The sequence below is a fragment of the Sinohyriopsis cumingii genome, chromosome 12 (assembly GCF_028554795.1).
Source record: "Sinohyriopsis cumingii isolate HCF-2022 chromosome 12, ASM2855479v2, whole genome shotgun sequence".
Taxonomy (NCBI): domain Eukaryota; kingdom Metazoa; phylum Mollusca; class Bivalvia; order Unionida; family Unionidae; genus Sinohyriopsis; species Sinohyriopsis cumingii.
Window position 1 is genome coordinate 41,489,297 of NC_142972.1, and position 22,436 is coordinate 41,511,732.

A 22,436-nucleotide genomic window follows, 5' to 3' on the forward strand; every position below is an offset into this window, starting at 1 on the left:
TATGCGGATAGCTGCAATTCGGACAATATGGCTATTTACACATCAAGGAATGAGCGAGAAGCCGCAAATGCATCAAGCTATATTTTCATTCGTAGTTTCTTGGTGAATCCTACAGTCAAGCCAATCGTAGGAATAGCTAAGAAGGTGCAAACAGACTGCGTTTTTTGTTTTGTTTTGTTAATTTTGTTGGCGGAAAAGTTTTTGGCTAATTAATTGTATGCTCTTAAATTACAATGCCGACATATTATTTAAGACATGTTTTTGTCTCCTATGAATAGATGAGATGGTCTGAACGTTTCTATCTGAATGTTGTATCATCTAATCAGCTTTTTAAATTAAAATCATGTTAAGCCTCGTCTTGGATTAAATTTATTAGCTTATGGCGACCAAGACTAGTTTGCAGTGTCTTTAAATTTTGGTTATCTTCCTTTCGCGAACGAAATCATGTTTTCAAACGTGAGAATTTTTTCAGATATGTGATATAAAAAGATCACATGCTGTGATTCAATAGCGCTTTTGTCTATATCTTTGCTTTAACAAATGAATGAAATCTGCAAAACAAATCCTCGTGATTATTTTGATTAATCGTAGTAAATGTGCTTCCTTTATTTGAATTTAGTGCCAAAGATAAAACAAAAGGTTAAAATGAACCCACAGCAATCATTCTTAATCACCAATAAATTACACTGTGTGTACACATTGTGAGCTCGAGTATGATTGGTTCCCATTGTGTAAAAAATTGCAAATCATATGCCATGGTTTCTGTACATATTACTAGTTGTAGGTGTAACACATCAAACGCAACATGGGCCAGTTGATGTCTTCATATTTACGTAGGTATATTAATGCTACTTGAATGTAGTAGTTACAGCCTTAATGCCTTTATACTGGGTCAGATTATCTTTAACTTTATTATTAGCGATAAATAATGATTCTCAATCCACTAGCATGTTTACCTTCTGTTATGAAGTTTTAACGTCCGTTAAGAAGTTAGATCTAGTCGCGGATTATAAATTAGTCTTAACAATCACTATAATAAAGCCTTGGGGATTTCTCCTCGAGGGAATCACAGTTACATTGCCTTATACACCGCCATAGTGGCCATATTTACAAATTGTTAATATTGAGCTCGGAATATAGGATAGACCCGGACAGCAATCCCAAATGTTGTAAAGGGTGACCAAAGATGCATGATTCTCTCTCTCTCTCTCTCTCTCTCTCTCTCTCTGTGTTTGCGTGTGTGATTTAGATTTTTAACGTAGCTTTAACAATTTTTTAGTCATATCGCGTGGCAGTTTATAGTGATGTCTAGCACTGGGGCATCATGTAGCTTGATGTCTCTCCCAGTCACATTAACCTGAGACCAGGCCGACCAGGCCTAACACTAACCTCTTAATGCTGAGAATCTAGTGTTGCAACTGTTAGAACAATTTTTATAAGTCTTTAGCATGACTTAGTTGGGTTCAAACCCGCGACCTCCCGCATCCGAGGTGTACGCTCGAATCACTTGGCCACTGAAGTGGTTTGCGACCGTGATTAGAGTGCTTGACTCACAAATGAAGGGGTGCGGGTTCGAATCCTAGAATCGGATCAGTCTTTGTAGGTTCTTATGCGGCATCTTTGGGCAAAGCGCTCTACTCCGATTGCCTAGGCAATAAATAGCCACTTGTGTTGGTGTGCCATAAAACAATAACACAAACAATTTGCTGTTAGAGAGTGTACCTGTTTTTCGAAGTCTTCGAATATTATCTGCCCTTTCAACCTTAATAATAAAATATATATTTCATGCACACTAATCCATACCTATGTTGGTCGTCTTATCTGATTAACGACAACTGGTTTTCTCCTCAAGCGAATTCCGAGCTGTTACCATACCAATATTTGGACTGTATCTGCAAATTACTCACGATTATGCATGACCCAATTTGACACGCTTATTGGTCGACCGTAAAAACAGGTCAACTGTTAACATGACCAAATTGGCAAATCAAAGTATCGATATATTAATATTGATCAGGGTTAATTTTCTTGTGTAATGGGATCGCCAGTCAGAATCTGTTATTGAGCATTTTTTTTCTCTCACTCTCAATCAATATTATACACGTGTTAGTCTTCATACCAAGACGTCCGTGGTGTGGAAAAGGTGACCCGTTATTAACCATTGTACCAAAAAGAAAGTCAACTAAAAAAATTATAGGAAAAGATAAGAGATGATGGTACTTAATCATGATATCTTTTCACTCTCACGAAATCCATACTCAATATAACTTGTTACCGTGGTACGCGGCCATTTGAAGTATCGAGCAGGAGAAGAAGAAAGATGCATTCGGAACACTATCCAGACCTTGTTGGGATTAGCAAATATATAGTGACCGGATAAAAGGTAGACATAATGTTACTTACTATACGAGCTTGTGGACATTGGTTTATAGACGGGAATGGCATAGGTTACACAATTTAAGAGTTAAGAAAAGGAAGAACCCAAAAAAATAATTTTATTTTATGTACACATTTGAATCATATGTTTACTAACAGGTACCAAATTAAAGTTTGTTTCCTGGTCAGCGACTTGATCACTTGCTTTTCAAAACTGAACTTAGCTCTAATCTGATGGTAAAATTAAAATGCCTCCAGATCGTGATCGATCTCATTTGATTAACCAGTTTAATTTCCTTGTACTTTAAATCTGACAAACTGATCCCTACTCATGGATCTATACAGCACGGTAAAAAATACACTGACCAATGGGTCCTTACTCATGAATCTGTACAACATGGCAAAATACACTGACCAATGGATCACTACTCATTTATCTATACAGCATGGCAAGGGGCCCCGAGTGGCCGAGTGGTCTAAAGCGCTCTTCATTACGGATCACTGCCATCTCACCTCTGTCTGCGTGGGTTTGAGTCTCGGATTCAGCCAATGTGGGTATGTGAGAAAGCTTGCCAGAAGTTTCTGGTGGGTCGGTAGTTCTTTCCGTGGGTTTTCCTGGGTTCTTCTTCCACCATTAATACTGGCCGCCATGTATAGCCTATTGTGTGCTGAAAAATGGCGTTAAACCCTACAACAACAACAACGACAACAGCATGGCAAAGTACACTGACCAATGGATCTTACTCGTATATCTATACAGCATGGCAAAGTACACTGGCTAATGGATCCTTACTCATGGATATATACAACATGGCATACCAAAATTAGTATTATATTAAACATTCATAAAATCCAAACGAACTTAGAAGTTTAAAGTTAATCCGTCTTCATTGATATTCATGCCATCATTATTGCCCATACGTTCTCAGTGATATTTTGTATTGGCAGTGGGTTCATTTGTGATTGAATCCCTGTGATATTTATATCTGTAATAGCATGGTACTATTTTGCGTTTTCCTGGCTATAGGTAAAGAATACGCGCCACACAGAACCACCCTCTTAACTCTTTAGGCATGTTAATGGCTTTAGATTGACGAAATTTCTTTATATTGAGTACAAGATAGAACTGAAGTTCGGAAAGGTTTTCATAAATTGTTAAAATGCCTGTAAGTTTAATGACAAAAAATACTATTTTTTATAATTACTACGTCTTGAGTCACAATTCAAGTTTAATTTTCATCACTCATTACCCTTTCATGATAAGACACGTGCAAGACTACCTTTATGTTTCAAGAAGACTGGCTTATTTCAGTTTCTAAAGTGTGTACTTAGTTATGTCCCCTCTGCGGCCTCTTTAGCTTCAAGAGTAATTTCATTTTTATAAATCCAACTGATCGTATCGGTGTACACAGAGATTTATGCTGAAGGACGTTCGTAATGGAGTTTAAAGTATCATTTACACGAACATGTGCAGTTATCTTATTGAGAAAATTGCTTTTATGAGTCAAAATGATATACCTAATTTTATTGCCATTTAAGGACTTGCTACTTTATTGCACTTATGTTTATAGAATCCGCAACTCGTGTCCTTGCCTATTGGGAATAGATTTTATTGCAAACACACCTGACACACGGAGAAAGAAGTTTGTTTAAGTGTTTCTGAAGTGGTAGGTGGCAAGATATGAGGATATCTTTTTTGTCGGGCTAAATGGTTATTGTTAAACAATGTATGCTTTGCCTTGTGAATGAAGCGTGACAGCAGAAGATGAACTTGTGCGATAAATTGTTTTGTTAATTCAAGTGGAACGAAATGATGTTTGACATAACTGTGCTAGTGCTTATAGTATTCTTTGGAAATTAATTTGGATTCATACTGTCATACTGATTTAGCAAATTATACAAACACATATCTTTACGCTACAGGTAAACGTCGTCATTGATAGAACACAAAAATTGACAACCTGATCTTTGATAAATGGAAACATTCTACAAATGCAAAAATGGACATATAAATTAAGTTTCAAAAAATAAAATTTATGTGTGTGCTTATGTTTGAGTTGTATGGCTTTAAAGGTTTATATATGCTGCAAGATCTGAAAAATATTACCCACGTGGATTTGGTAAATTAAACGAAACCCATGAATCAAATAGTAGTTCATGTTTCGACAGCATCTTTCGTGTCATAGCTGGGTATAACAGAAACAAATCAGTCATATGTGTAAATTCCAAAATGTCCTTGACAAAAAGGAGTGCCGGGTCTCCCAGAGTGCCAAGACTCGCCACAACAACGCCAAAATTAGAACGGCAAGCGTCGATATCTTCCAAATCAACTTCCTCCCGAAGAGGCAGCAGGTTAGAAGTCTAAATGATATAAATGATTTTATTCGTGTTTTTGCATATACTTCTGTAATTGTTAAGAAACTTTTTATTAGCATGTATTGCGTGATTTTTAGAAATACTTTGCTTTTCCTGTATGGTTATCTGGTGACAGATGCATTGTTGCGCATGTGCAGTAAGACTAGCTGTGAGGGGGGTTGAGAAGAACTTTGCTGAGGGGGGCACTGTAGAGTGGACTAAAGCGGTAGCTATTTAAGCCATACAGTAAAACCATCAGTGGGAGTTTTCTAGGCCCCGATTGCTTCCCCACTGACCTTAATTGATTCTATATTGCATATTTTCTTATGGACTTTGCAGAGAACATTTCATGTACAGGCTGGTTAACCTCATCCTCGGATGTTCATGCTAAATACTGAGGTTTTGTTGCATTTTATGGAAAGATATGTATGTTTGTTTTTTTTATTACATATCCGCGTCATTAAAACGTTTATATAGGGAAAATGACGATCAGAAATGGACATTTTTCATAATGAAGAAATTAGTTCAGGCTAAAAGGTTCCAATTTGTATCTGAATTGAAATATAAATTGTGGTGAAAGTGTTCATCTTCGCCATACTATATATAGTATTCTTCTCGTGGGTCGGTGGTTCTTTCCGGGGTTTTCCCAGGTTCTTCCTCCACCATTAATACTGGCCGCCATGTATAGCCTATCGTGTGCTGAAAAATGGCGTTAAATCCCGCAACAACAACAACAACATATATATGAATGTGAGAGAAAGAGAAAGAAATAGTCAAACCTGTCAATAGTGATCACTCCCGCAAAGGCAAAACTGTACACAGGTTTACCTGTTAAAAATGAGTTTTCAACTAATACTATGCCCCCAATATCTTTTTCATGATGATGGTTATTATTCTTATTCTTATTCTTATTATTATTATTATTATTTCATTATGTGCACTATACAACAAACTCATGATTACGGGTATATGTTGTTCTTTCCCAGATTTATGTTCCACACAAGATTACTGGATCCTGCTCTCTTTAATCCATCATAGGAATGAATTCATCACCGACTTAAAAATATACACCGACCTTAGTTTTTTCACGCTATTAAAACAATATTTGGTAGGTGATCGCTGAGTAAATGTGACCGTTATATCATGTTTAACTGTATGGTATACTGCAAAATGTTGTCTGATTGTTTTCTTTTCTTAAATGATGTTCATGACCCAGCGTCTCGTTTATATTTGTCACAAACAAGGAAGACTATCACGCATTTCCGACTAGCCTGTTGATTATTCGAGTCAGATTTACCTCCCTTGACAATTAAACGTCGGTTTGTACATTTTACTGTAGTCGGCTAAACCATAGGGTATAACGGTACCAATTGCGCAAGTCCAGGTGGGCGGAGCTTAAAGTGTAGGAAGACTGCATTCCGAAATAAAGAACAACATTAGCTGTGATTGATGCATTATGTAAGAGTTGTACTTTCTGTTAGGCTTAAAAAAAAGTTGTGCCTCCTGGCAACATGTTGTAACACAGTAGCATAGTGTCCCCGATAAGTCTTAACCGGACTCTGTAATACAATAATGTAACTGGCCTTGTAACACCATAATATACTGCCTTGACAAGTCTTAATCTGACTCTGTAACACAGTAGCATAGTGTCCCCGATAAGTCTTAACCGGACTCTAATACAATAATGTAACTGGCCTTGTAACACCATAATATACTGCCTTGACAAGTCTTAATCTGACTCTATAACACAGAATTCAGGAACAACATTCGCAGGAAGTAAATCTATCAGCTTTTCTCAAGCTGAATGAAGAACATATGGTTGAGCCATGAAAACAGTTTATCGACCTTGGTATAATTTTCTGTTCGTGTAGGACAATTTTAAAAATTTGCAGCAATCACTAAACTGATAATAATGTATATATCAGTTTAAAATATGTTTCCCCATCGCGAAATTTCTTGTATCCATAGATTTCAAGTAGATATTGACAGTTCGTTCATATTTCAAACAGAGAGTCCCCATATTGTAATGAAGTGTGTAGTATGAAAACCTCCTGTCAGAAACAACAGAAGTAGATCGATATGACCCGTATAGTAAGTTTCACTGATCTGGACAAGTCTACCTCCAATGTGTGTAATGTTGCCTGTCTAAATTTGAAAATTGGCAAACTCATATATCCATAAGGGCAGTGGCATAGCAAACGCCCTAGTAACCCGGACTACTGAAGCGGGGGGCGGGGGGCAAAATTCCCATCAGACATTTTTCTGGAGGGAGGGGGCATGATTTCTTGCTATGCCACTACCTAGGAGTGTTAGCCAAGCAAGTCTCATTTTCTAATAAGTTAGGCAAATTTTTAGTAAAAGTCTATCTCTCGGAAATGCTATGTGTGTACGCACACACATCGTAGTGAAAGCAAAATAAAGAGGGGAAAGGACCACTTGGAGCACATCCACTCTCAAATCACGTGACTACACATTTAGTTGAAATGTGCATCAGAATCTAGAAACTTCGAGTCGAGCCGCAAACATTTATGGAGTTCACACAAGGCCAAATAATACTTCTTAGATAATTTCTAGATCCACTATTAAATTAAAATTCAGTTTGTGTGTACGCTGCCAACTTACCTTTACCGGCAATAGTGGGTCAATATTCCTTCTTATATCCAAACGAGCGTATGGTATATGGTTCTTTGACCATTGTACATCGTACGTCCGTGCAGCATCTTTCAACACTTATTTTTTCTCCAAATATGTTCAACAGAATTCAACAAATTTCACATTTGACACCCTGATATCAGTCTCTCTCGAACTGGCATCCTGATATCATTCTCTCTCGAATTTTTACAAACGATCCATATTCACCCATCAACTTTTGCCGCCGTTACTAAAACTACTTCAAAAGAAACAAAATTTCACCAATTTTCAAAAACCATTTAATACACTTTGAAAGAATGCATCAGTGCAAAATGCACTTTAAGCTTTGTACAAATCATGCCAATCTGCCTTCAGATATGGCCGCCAGGACTATCAATATCACAACCTCTTAAGAGCTTCCAATCAAAAACAGAATGTGACTACATTTAACAATAAGCTTTCAAATTTATATAAATCATGCACTCAGCCGCCAAATATCACCGCTACTAATAAAACTAAAAAACTTTAAAACAATTTCACAAAAAGCGCTGAATATGGCCAAATATGAAAGAAAGATTCGTCGCACGAAAGGCTTTCATATGACAGCCATCCGTCATAATAATACGGTAATCTTTAGTAAAAACAGAAGAAGAAAAAACGTAAATACGACTTCTGAAAACCACTCGAAAGAATTCGACCAAATTTGATATAAAGCATCTTGGCATGAAGTGCATTTATACATGTTGTACAAATGGTGCCAACCGCCATCAAATAAGGCTGTCAGAACTTAAATTTATAAATATTAAACACGATTTTTCTCGAAAACCGCAACACATTCGGACAGAAATTAATCTGGAATGAAGGGGTTTAAATTGTACACAATTGATGCCGTTCCACCAACAAATATAGTTGTATTTATGAAAAAAGGAAAAGAATGAGAACAAAACCTAATGAAAACGACTTCTTCTCAAAGACCATTCAACAGAAGTCTACTAAATTCAAAAGAAACCATCAGGTCATATAGGGTTTTCACTTTGATAAACTGCCATCAAATACAACTACTGTGAAAAACAACAATTTAAACGACTTCTTTTCAAATTTATATTAATGAGGACGAACTTCCGTAAAATTTTGTTGCCTTTACTAAAAATAGAAAAACCTTCAAAGGACTTCTTGTAAAAATAAAACCATTAAGAATAATTTGACCAGATTTGACAAAAAGCATCTTGGCATAAAAACTTCTTTTCAATGTGTTGAAATGATGCCCATTCGCCAGCAAATATGGATGCCGTTACTATATATAGAGAAATAAAAAAATGACAACTTCACAAAATCACTCAGTACAATTCGATCAAATTTGATATAGCTTCAGTGCATTCAGAATTATACAACACATAACACTTTAAACGACTTTTCGACGAAAAGCGCCGTACAGAATTCGACCAAAATGAAAAGACAGCACTATGGCATAAGGATTTCAGTTTTGTACATTTAATACCAATTTGCTCTCAAGTCTAGTTATGTTAATAAACACAGGCATCATTTAAACGGCCTTATCTCAGAAACAGATGCTTAGGATTCGACCAGCTTTGAGAGAAAACTCTGAGCATCAAACATTTCAGCGCTGGATAAATGATGCTGATAATCCATTCAATGTAAATGAAAATAACAAAAGGGATTTAATGTAGATGAAGATAACAAAAGGTAAAGAAACCTTTAAACATTTAATTTTATAACATATGCAGTCAACATCGGTATAAATTTCATCACAAAGCATCCTCCTGAGACAGATTTATTGGACCTCTGTCGTATATTTGCCTATTATGCATTTGTCAGCCAGGTGAATGGTCTTAGGCCCTCATGACCCTCTTGTTCCTTTTGCTTCAGCGTTTAAGGTACCTCTTTGAATGTATTTTTCTGATTTTATAGTTTGACTACAAACGGTTCCCGCTTCCATCAATTCAATTTTTTTGTAGCAATAAACCTAGCAATAAGGGCGTGTGTTCTCCGGCTGTATCTCCGACATGAATAGTTTATTACTTGTTTCAGTTCGGTAAGGTACATAATTAAACTGAATTTATAGCCATTTTCACTTTCTGTTTATTGAAGTCCTAATAAATCTACCACCTCGTCAATTCTGTCGCATAATGATATTATAACGCTTTCAAGTTAACGATCCTTTATTACCGTTGTATTCACGCCAATCTGTTTGAGTTTCAGTTGTGTTGGGACCTTACCACTGAGTTAAACTAAAGTTTGATCACAAGATAAATTTGACATGCGATTTAAGAGGAAACGTACACACATTCCATCAATCACCAAGCAAACAAAATACATGACGTATATGTTGACTCATTGTACACCGATGCTTTTTGTTATTGCCATGATCCGGTGTTTTGATATAATTCAACCGATAACTGTGTCACTCGTGCAATAATAAAAAGTCCAGTTTTTAAAACTAAGGGCTACAAGAAGACAGAGATCAACATAAGGGATTTGTTTGAACGGATAATTTTGTATTTCAGCGGCGCTATCTTATATATCTCCACTTTCGCGAAAAGAACCTTGGGTAGTGATATCTTGTAGTGAATCTTGGACTTGAATGTAAGCATTCCCTTTATTGGGAAGACACAACTGTATAAATTTTTGATATCTTGCACACATGACGACAAGTTTATGGTACAGATGAATTATGATAGAAAACGTAAGGCCTTATTAGTATCGGTTGCCATAAAATACCATACTATCTACAGTGCCACTTTTGAGAGTGAAATTGAATACCCGACAATTTTCTTGGAAAACTGCAGTGGATTTGATTTTGTGATCATTGCTTGAAGTACACGATGCCTGTCTACCATATAAAAGCCATGGTGATAGGTGGACCATTTTGGTGATGTGTGGAACATTATGGCTATAGATGGGTCATTATGGCTATTGTGATATGGGTGCAGTATTTGAAGTTAATTCTTTCTTGAAGATGACGCTACTACTCGCTTGATACAGTTTCAAACGGTTTATAGGTGTTTCTTCGATGTTGGAAAATCTTGAAGCTGAAATCCACGCATGTGGTTACCTGTTAATCATTGAATAGCGTAACCAATGATAACACTTTAATGTAAGGAAACTTTGTATTTGTTATTCGAATAAATGATTAGTTGATGTTTGCGTGATCCTGCACACGCCATTGTGCGCATTAGGTTTGAAGAGAGAAAGATAAAATGGAATTTTGATTGAACGAACCTATCTGATATCGTCTGAGATTAACTTCCGATTCTGGTAACAAAGAATGTATATTTTGTTCTTTCTATAATTTTTTTATTCTAAAGTTGGTGGAATTCTGAAGATAAAAAACGAATTTCGCCGAGTTTTATTTGAACATAAATAAAATATCGCTTTGCCGGACAAGTACATATAGGGCATTGCATGGACTGTAAAATGTTGGAGTTATCTGTTGTTCATATTTTGATCTGTTTTCCATGAACAACGTAAGCAAGCGTTATAAGCAGAACATTCTCGTCTTGTACGTGTTCTCCATGGTCCAGGACGACTTATGTAAAATGTATTAGGAAACAGACACACTGGTGGATGAATTGTTGAAAATATGAGGATCTTGAAGAAGAGAAGGCTTGTTTGCCCATACTTTATTTGTTATATTTTTTGTGCTCGTTCATCTAACATGAAAGACTTACAACTTTTCTCGTCCCATTTATGACAGCTTCCTTCAGATTAGGTAAGTGCATAATCGGGACTCATCGTCAACTGAAACATGTATTCATGAATACTTACTGCATCCAATGTATGGACGAGATTGAAGAAAATTCCAATTATTTTGTCCAGCCATATTTCAGAACAGTAGAGCAGATCGAGCGGGTGTGGTTCTTTGAAGATAATGGTGCAATCCATTTTCCTTAATGGATATGTACACTTACTTAAATACAACGCATTTAACCTTAAAGAACAACAGTATTAATTCCATGTTTGGATTATCGATCGTATAGAGAAAGTGCTTCTAATCTGAAACACCACATTTTCTAGGACATAACACAGTGAAAGTGAAAAAGGCAATTAATGATGTCACGACTGACTATTATCATTTGCTGACTATTTGCGAAAGTGTATTGGTTACAGAAACCATGTCAGCAGGAACTAGGCGACCAGTTAGCAGAAATAATACCCGTAGTAGGGTAGGGAGTGCTTCCTCGAGGTCTTCGTCATCACTTAGTGGGCCAGTTTTGAGGACTTCTTCAAGGTCAGTAAGATGCTTTCCAGAGTAAGATTTGTATACCTCTTCTGTATCGAAAACCATTATCTTTTGGTTATTGCTGGCCATGGGCCCCAGCTCTATTATTATAATAGATGTTTAATAATGACGGTAATAATCTATAAACAGTGTTTTAAAAGTTATCGAATTAATGCTGTGTGTTGAAATTGTGAATATCATTTACATATTTTACTAAAAGAAGTTACTACGCTAAAAAAGGAGAGTTAAAATTGAATGAATGGATGAATAATCGCTAAATGTTATAATCATGGAAACAGGTGTAAAGACTAATTATGGTAATTTGCGTAAATTTATTCAGACGTACAAAGGTATTTAGCATTGTTAGGGACTTAGAATCAGTTGCTTAAACGCAGAGTGGAGGAATTGACTGCAAAACGATAACAGAATTATGAATTTATGAGTTACACACAAAATTTAAAAACTCTTGCAACACTGCATTGAAGTTTTCGCTGGTTTTCGAAAAGTGGGACCCTGCAATGATGCTGCATCAGCATCATACGGTTCTACAGCTCTCTACGGCCCTGATAATACCATAGTAGCCGCGGCGTTTATTAACTACACGTGCTTGATGTTTGTGTCGCCTATTTAACACCTAGGGACAAAACTACTGCTTTCATAACTGGGGCTCATGAACCAAGCTAGTAAAGTGAAAACTGACAGTGCTCAGTAGAACCTTTCCTCCATCATTTGAATTAATGTTGGGATCAGCTTTGTAAAGATAGTTTTTAATTTCCATTACAAATTAGCCATGGCCTCCCAAACCCGTATATCCTCGGGTTCTACTATTTTTGTCATTTTCACTACTTCGAGTTATGCACGTGTTTAGTATATACAGTTAGTTTGAAGATTATGGGGCAGGACTAAAAAATTGAATAAAGTGCCAAAGGAAGTTAAAAATGTTTGAGGGAGTGGTGGGAGACTCGATCCAAATGGAGGTTAATAAACGAACACAAACGCTTATCACAAGATGAGATGTATGGCAAAAGAAGGTCGCATCTCCGCCTTTTTACAGGAATTCGTTTAAATCATTGATTAAACCAGATTTAATATGGTTTTCATAAGAACTTTGACTCACTCCCGTTTCTCGCCAAAACTAAAATCCATACTTTCTCATCTGTATCGGAAATGGGGATGCAACCATTACCAGTTTGAAAATTCGGGAAGAGAAGTGCCGCTATCAGTCGAAACTTTTTGATTATATAGGCTAAAACGATATACAATCCACCCCACCCCTCCAGATACTTTATGCACCAAAAATATGCGCTTTTATGTACTAGTACAAGATCAAAACACTTAATTTTCCAATAATTCTGTACGTGTATATGCTATAGTAGGCATTGGTAACATAATGGCTTTTGCATGTCTATGGAACCAAGATCGATTCTGGAGTATTCACTTAAAAGGATTAAAAGCCTGTCATTGTCATCTACATTTTTTATTTTTTTATTTTCCTCCACCTGAAGAGGCACCTGGAGCCACATTTCGGGACGTCGTGATAGCAAGATAACCCATGTTATTAAACTGTGAGACTGAATGCAAATTAATCGGAGAATATCTGTGGCTAACGTGACAGACTCACCAACAGTGAGTTGCGGGTTCAAACCCTACCCATACCTGCTTCGGCCGGATGCTGTGGTGTATCTGAGTAGGGTACTTTACTCTCCTTGCCTGGGCATTAAATAGCTTTTAACCATGCAGATGTGCATATCGTTCAGCCAATCAACAGTTAGCAGCTAAAAAGCTTTATTATGTGTGTGCTTACAACAATGTCTTAGTGAGTTCTAACAATCAGGTAAGAATACAAATAAAAATTAAACCTAGGTCCTGGATGATTTTGCTATTTGTAAAGTTACCTTGCTTCAGTTTATATGTTCAAGCTTTACCCGTGTTATTAACGGCCAGCAACAAATTAAAATATAACGGTGCCCAGTCAACGGATAAGAGGTTAAACAGAATTTATTGGCATTTCATCTTAAATCTAAAGCTGCTTACTCCTTGCTTTAATTCGGTACACAGAGATAAACCCACTTTGACAAATGAGTGCGGAGAGTAATGATTAATACTACACGGGTAAACTCATTCCTGATTTCAAGGTCAAGTTTTGTCGGATAAAATGGTTTTCTTTTGTCTCTCTCTGGGTGGGGGGGGGGGGTCTTTTGTCACTTTATTGAACGAGAGAGAGGTCTTTTGTTTCTTTATTGAGAGAGAGAGAGAGGTAATAATAACCAAATTTGTCATTTTTACATGAAATACCGTGACATTCACGGATGTCTTTGAATCTTTATTTTCTACAGTCGCCTTTGCTGAAGAATATATCTCTCTCTCTCTCTCTCTCTCAACAGTAAAATTAATTTCCATGCTACATTATAGAATTAACATGTTGAAGAGGAATTTCTAGTTGTTTCTTGATTCATTTTCTTGCGTGTCCTTAACATTTCCCAGTCTATTATTTTTTTTAATACTTTACTGCACGCACTTTAATTAAGTGAATAAATGCTTATAATTCGCGACCTATTGCCGTATCTAAGCGTTGTGGAAAGAAGCAAATGTGTGTGTGTTTGTGTGTGTGTGTGTGTGTGTGTGAGAGAGAGAGAGAGAGAGAGAGAGAGATTTGGATTTGAACGTAGCTTTTACAATTTTTCAGTCGTATCGCTACGATGTCTGTAGTGTGACAGTTTGAAGTGATGGTTAGCACTGGGGCATCATGCCGCATACATGTAGCATAATGTCCCACCCAGTCACATTATCCTGACACCAGGCCAACCAGTCTTAACACTAACCTCTTAATGCTGATCGCCAAGCGAGGTGGCTGTTCGTACCATTTTTAAATATGAATCCGTAGGTGTTCGAACCCACGACAACCCGCATCCGAGACGGACGCTTTAACCACTAGGCCACCGGAGCGGTCAAATGTTTGTAATTCACGACCTGTTAAGGTATTTAAGCGTCGTGGAGAGAATGACTCTTAAGGTATTTAAGCGTCGTGGAGAGAATGACTGTTAAGGTATTTAAGCGTCGTGGAGAGAATGACTGCTGTTTAGAAAATGTTTCATTAAGCAGAAGTTTGTGTATGAAATCTGAGAAATACATGTACACATATTCACTACCATGTACACGTACATATTCACTACCATGTACACGTACATATTCACTACCATATACACGTACATATTCACTACCATGTACACATATTCACTACCATGTACACATATTCACTACCATGTACACGTACATATTCACTACCATGTACACGTGCATATTCACTACCATGTACACATATTCACTACCATGTACACGTACATATTCACTAACATGTACACATATTCACTACCATGTACATGTACATATTCACTAACATGTACAAATACATATATACATATCCTATTCACTAACATGTACGTATACGTATTCACTAACATGTGCAAATGCATATTCAATAACATACACACACACACACATATATATATATATATATATATATATATATATATATATATATATATATATATATATATATACTAACGTGTACACATGCATATTCACAAACAAGTACGCATGGATATTCACTAACATGTATATAAACATAATCTATTCACTACAATGTACACATATCCTATTCACTAACATATACGAATAAGTATTCACTAACATGTCCACATGCATATTCACTAACAAGTACATATACATATTCTAGTCACTAACATTTACGCGTACATATTCATTAGCATGTACATGCATATTCGCTAACACGTACACATACACACTAACATGTACACATACATATTCACTCACATTTACAACACGACCGCTGTTGTGTTTTAAGTTTAGGCATTAGTTTGAAATATTTAAATCGAAGACAAAAAACATCTCATTGGGAATAATATTGCTACAGATGGACATCGTTTCTTACAATTCCGTTTATCAACTGTTCATCTTACAAAGTCATCACCGAAAATATCGTATTTACACTCCTCTTCCTCCCTACAAACGCTTACACAATTCTCATGAATGAGTTGCCCTGAATTTCGCTGCAATATTGAGTTAAAATATACTTAGTGCTCAAAAAGATGAGAGAGTTGTAGAGTTGCTCCGTAGATTTTCTAAAGCTACATTTGATACATACTTTTAAAGTTTTTATATATACACATGTACAGTTTTACAAAGAAAAAGGCGCGAGGTTATTTTTTACTTAAATGAAGTATTCGTGTTCTATGACCGTCCATTCATGTGGAAGGGGGAATAACCCTTGAAGTTTTACTGGCGCGATTAATAAAGCTCACTTGAATATTGGATTAGTGAACTTGAGGTGTACATCATTATATTTTTCCATTTTCTGTGTGTGTGTGTGTGTGTGTGTGTGTGCACAATGTACATGCAAGATTTCATCTTTCTATCTCCCAATAATTATTCCTAAATTTGATGTTCATGATAAATGAATACTGCCATTTCATATCTTCAAATTCCATGTGCATATTTTCAATATTTCACACGTCAATAATCTACATTGCATTTCTAACTCTCTTCTTTGCATTCTGGCCGTTTATTTAATTGCATATTAATCATACATAAGAATGAAGAAGTTAAGGAGTCTAGGCTGACACCTAGACTCTTAAAAACTAATAGTATCTTTTAATTTATGTTAAAAAATTGTTATTGTTTGATGCATTTCATGCAATTATTATCACAGAAATGGTGTGGTAGTTTGCTTCTGTTTTGTGATAAGTAGTTATACCTATTTGAAACATCACAAATGTTGTTTTTTTTCCCCTCCCCCAACTCCATCCCAAGCACTTAGTTTAAAATATTGTATGTTTATTGTTGATGTCTTCATTTGTTGGGATGTTTTTGGTTTCTAAAAAAAGAAAGAATTAATCACTTGATGCTCTTACATAATCGGTCCCACAGGAATTCAATAAATTTATTTGGTATGAAATGGACGATTTAGAGTATGATTTTTAGTGGCTGTTTTGCAAGGCTAACACAAGCCTATAGAAATAAAATCGTACGTGTATAACCAAGAAATGCGTCAAATAAATTTCATCAGTACTTTTCTCATGCTGACCATTTATTTCAGCTACGGCCTATCTTGTTAATTTATTCTTTGGTATCATACGCATGCCAGTCGAAAGGCCACAATATTATGTTGTTGCGGGATTAAAGTCATTTTTCAGCGCACGATAGGCTATACATGGCTGTCAACATATATGGTGGAGGAAGAACCAGGGAAAAAACGACAAACGGGAAGCTACTGGCAAGCTTTCTCACGTACCTACGATGTCCGAGCCAAAGACTGCAAATGAGAGAGAGAGAGAGAGAGAGAGAGAGAGAGAGAGATATCACTCGGAGGAATGGGGATAGCGTTGAACTTTTATCACCGGAAATGATACTGGAACTACTGAGACCGCTGAAGGTGAAGAGTTGTTTGTTCTCAATTCTTCACCTGTACAAGGATCATTATCAATATATATATATATATATATATATATATATATATATATATATATATATATATATATATATATATATACACACACGAAGAAGGCATTTATATTGTCTTATTATTCAACATATAACACGTTCCTGCGTTCCTGATGAGTCAAGACAGGTCCGATATTTAGGTTAGTCATCCATTGTTATAATGTGATTTATATTTGATCCTCTCCACTGTTTCCATTGGGTTATCAAGACGCCCTTTGTTGTCTTAATGACAGAATAAGCTATTGCATCTCGGGCCAACTTGAAACGTTCATTGCGCTATATTGGAACAACTATATGTGAACGTTTTACTTGTGTACCACTTGAACTGCGTTATAAAATGAAATCAGTCAGTTGCAAAGAGAAAAAAAGGTTGGAAATACTATTAGGAAAGTTAACGTGTGTAATATTAAAGATGACATAAAATCAATCCAGTGTAACCTGAAGAAAATGGAGTATTGTAATGTGATACCTAATCAGTAATAAATACTGGCAGATGTAAAGATGCGGTCTAGTAGGTACGCCCTACCTATAACGAAAATGCAAAATAGAATAATACAAAATAAAATGAATAGCATAGATCTAACAGAAAACGCAAATAGTTTAACGCAGTATAGAACATACAGCATATAATAAAAGAAAATACATGCGTAGAATTTCAAATACTTTCATAGAATTTAAACACATGCATTGAATTATGGCGGTAATCCCCCACCATTATGTAGTTTGCAATAACTTCGTTCATTACTTCATTGGTTGATTAATTTATTTATATATTTATTTATTTGATGGAGATGAATTTTATAGACTTGCTACCCAACAGTGTTTATGTCAACAGATTCTTAATTTTATTTTATGTAGCACTCTAATGGTTCGTCCTTGTGTTGTGTTGTGCTATCATCAATGATAATATAAGTCAGCTCCTTGTAGTTAATGTAGGTGAGTGCATATTTCAATTTCTCCCAGACTTTTGACAAAGTTAAAAATAAATAACGTTATTCAGTGCCTATATACACGATCCATGCCTTTCAAGCGCCTTTCGCACGCACCAGTTAGCATTCCTAACTTCCTATGTATGTGTGTATGTGATTTGGATTTTTAACGTAGCTTTAACAATTTTTCAGTCACATCGCTACGATATCTGCAGTGACAGTTTATAGTTATGTCTAGCACTGGGGCATCATGCCGCAGACATGTAGCATGATGTCCCACCCAGTCACATTATCCTGACACCAGGCCGACCAGTCCTAACACTACCTCCTTAATGCTGAGCGCCAAGCGAGGCAGCTGTTAGTACCATTTTTGTAAGTTTTTGGTATGACTCGACCGGGGATCAAACCCACGACCTCTCGCAGCTCTAACCACTAGGCCACCGGAGCGGTCCTAACTTCCTATTATTTAGTCTATGTTTCATTTCCTCGATTCATGTAAAAACAACTGGACATTTATTTTGATCACGCATGGTACCTTCATAAAATCCGTTTTAAATTTTTAATGGATCTTTTCGAGCAAGGTTGGCTTTAAGTTATGATAAATGTTTGATACGGCGCCGTACACATAACTTTAACTTGTCATGTACTTTAGCTTCACGGTTACCATGACAACGTGTAGTCAACGTGTAGTCAAACGCTTATAATAATTTCACTTTTATCCTTTATGAAAATGTTATTTGATGTATGCAAATCGATTTCGACAGATCGTTTTTGTTTGTCAAATAAAAGTAATGACTGAAGTAAATATTTAAGTCTCATCTTCACATGACAGTTTTAGTTCATTTCACGGTTATAATTATCGTCGTTCTTATGGTCGTCGTCATCATCTGTAATTAAGCATCAGCTCCTTGAGGTTTTAAACATTACAACATTGATACTGTCAGTGCTTTAACAATGTGGGATTTGACAGGAGTTGATTAACATGTCAAAGTCCTTTATGCTTCGTTTACAGAATAGAACATAGTCCTAACCGTGAACACCATTAAAATGTTAAGCAGCTGTTCTCGTCCAGTTATTGAACCCAGCTTGCAATCACAGTCCAAATTACCGTATTTGCCTATTTATATTGCAAGCCTTCAACTGAGAACAAAGCAGACTTAAATCTGTCGATAAATTATGCACTGGCAAAACAATGTCTACGCTTCTCGTTTTAGATCGTATCCCCTAGCTAATTGTAATGGTAGTCTATCGACTTTATTCTACATTACCATTTGTTTAAATAGATGGCTAAAACAGTGGTTTGGAAGTAGTGCCCTCTGGCGCTTGGAGATAGTTACTATTGTTCCAAACAAAATCAATTGGCCAGTGAGAGAGTTCGTTACACATAATCTGTACACGGATAACTGGGCAGACATAGTTTGCAGCAATGATCTAAGTGTAGTCTACATTACAGCTGTTACGCATTCAGTTTGGTGACTTTAGTTATGTCCATATACCTTGACTCAAAATACAAATTTCCGTGTGGACTTTTGAAATACGATTGGGATAATCGTATTTCAAAAGTCCACACGGAAATTTGTATTTTTATCTTCTTTCCACTTTTATTTTGAGGCTGTAAAGAGCAACTGACTGGATCACTTTATATTCTATTACACAGAGATGCAGCTATTCTTTCGGAATTTAAAAATGACAAGGGTCGAGGTGGAACGAAGACCTGTGGGTAGCAAATATGGTAATATTGATGATTTCAATAAAACATCAGACTCTAGTTTGCCAGTGAATTATATAACTACATATTTATATTGTTTCCAGTTAGGTGAGATATAAACGGGTACATATGGTAGTCAATCGTTATTCTGACGACGTAAGAGGATTTACGTAACTTAAATGATAAACACGTGCATGACTTCTTGCAATGTTAAGTGGAATTTAGACAGACTCTTTAATCGCAAACTAATTGTCATAATTACAAGATAAAGATGAACTGCGGGCTTCTAACCACTGATCCACCATTTAAAGCTCAAATAAAGACTATGTCATATGTTTTGGTCTAGTTTGGTTTGCGGGGTTCAACACCACTGTTCAGCAAATGACAGTGTATGCATGCATATTTGATGAAGGAAGAACTCGGGAAGAACCCTGGAAAAACCAGTGGGAAGCCAATATGTTGCATGCCCATGATGTCAAGCCGAGACTCGAACTCATGCGGACAGACGTGAGATTGTGGGTGATGATGTGTAAAGGCGATCACATTAGACCACTCGGACACTTGATATGTCAAACGGACACGACTTGTATGATATCATGCAATAATGAAAGATGTGATCAATATAATTTGCTTCCATGATCTGATTCCGCCCACCCACCCGGTGTTTATCCAGTACATGTGATTGCGCGAACAACCCCAGATTTAATGCCGCTCCCCTAATATATGAGTCAGTGCTCAAAAGTTAACACAGTCTATTTCACGTTGCCGTTGAAGATAACAAATGAAAGTCTTTTCTTTTTTCATTAAGTATTATTGATCAAAAATGTGTCTAAACATAACGTAAGGCATATATTCTAATACTGATCTCATACACACACCCCTTCCTGACCCTCAAAATTAAAAATTCATCTTAAAAGGTACCATAGATTGAAATTCCTGAAGGTATCACCTTAATCCGGGGAAAAAGAATAAATCATCAATTACACATTTATTTATTTATTTATTTATTTATTTATTTATTCCCATCAGTCGAAACTAAACCAATAAAAGAATTATGTCTCAATTATGAGAATTCGTTCAAAGATTTATTGTTGACTGTGAAAGATCATAAACGTAGAGATCATAACCGTCAAAGTCATAGCCGTCAAAGTCAAAAACTCAAAGATCATAAACGCAAAGCCCCTTGTCATAACAGTTACTCAACATTTCGAGCAACAAATATTACTCCATACCTGAACATCTTGCTTGAAAGAAAACTAAAGCAGTTGGATTGGTCAGAATGTTTCGATTAGTTTAGATTTACAGTCGAGCAAAGTTAGATGACAAGTGGATTTTATTCTGATCTTTTTACAATATTTTTTTACAAACTGACTGAATGGCATATACTCCTTCTAGAAAAGTACAGTCTGTTGTTTTATCGTCTGAAAATGGCAAGGACAAAGCAAACAGTTTAGAAGTACTGGACCCCCAGCAGGACTATCTTTACTGTCAATTACGGACTCCAAATCTTATCAAGGGTAAGAATCAACTTATATCAATTAACAAATCTGCAAATACAAATATAAAGGGAACTCAACATGGAAAAACAAGAAACCGAAACCGGAGCACGTGCAACACGAGGCAATATGGCGACTAGAAGAGAAGTCAATCACCTTGAGAAATTCTTCAAGCTGAAAAGGGTAGAGACGCATGAAAGAAGCTACCTACAATGTACATATAGAGAAGGAACACAAGAAATAGATATGAGGCACATACAAAGGGAAAATATACCTAATCTTACTACGGTAATGATAGCCATGAAAATAGCCAACCCAGGATGTATGAACAGAGTATACTCCATAAACCCTAATGGATACAAAGACTACATAGTAAGACCGAAAGGGAAGAAACCGATTTTACCATATGGAGAGATGTGTATGGGGAAAGAAAAGGTGACAATAAAGGAACCAGAACCACTGCTAAGGGAGATAAAAAAAAACGAACAGGAGAATTACATGTAACAGACATTCCGCTTGAAATTCCAATAGAAGAAATAGTGAAGCGTTTTGAGAAAAAATTTAATATTCCAGTTAGCTCAGCACGGAATAGAACGATAGAAACAACATCAATATTAGACGGAACACGCATACTAGAAATAGAAAGAAGTAATATGAAGAAAGTGAAGAGAGCCTTTTACATATTCGGGTTCTTAGCCAAGTCTTGGTATAAAGGATGCATATATGACAGAACATGCAATAGATGTGGGAAAACAGGTCACACACCATTCAAATGTCCTCAGAATTCGGAAAAGATAGTACCAACAACGACAACAACAACAAACATATCCAGCAGGCAAATGGTAATAGGAAATATGCAGCAACAAAAACAACCAATATCACAAGATGGGCTACAGCAACAACAACAACAACAGCTACAAGTACAGGGACAACAAATACAAGAACAGGAAATACCTAAACAAGCAGCAAAAAAGCAAAGGATTGAACAAATACAACCACAACAACAACAAGGAAGAGAAATTTCACTACAGAAAAAAATTACGGACAAAAAGCAAGGGCAAAATATTCAACTACAACAACAACAACAGACGCGAGCCCAGTCTTCAGTAGGAAATGAACAACAAGGACATAAAAGGCAACAACAACAACAACAAATACAGATACAATTAGGGTAACAACAA

The 22,436-nt window shown here is 36.3% G+C and overlaps 1 protein-coding gene across 4 annotated transcripts in view; it reads left to right on the plus strand.

The window, feature by feature from the left end:
* LOC149786326 (androglobin-like) overlaps positions 1-22,436 on the plus strand; it is a 303,462-nt gene that overhangs the window by 84,440 nt on the left and 196,586 nt on the right. The gene's annotated exons all lie outside the window — the stretch shown is intronic.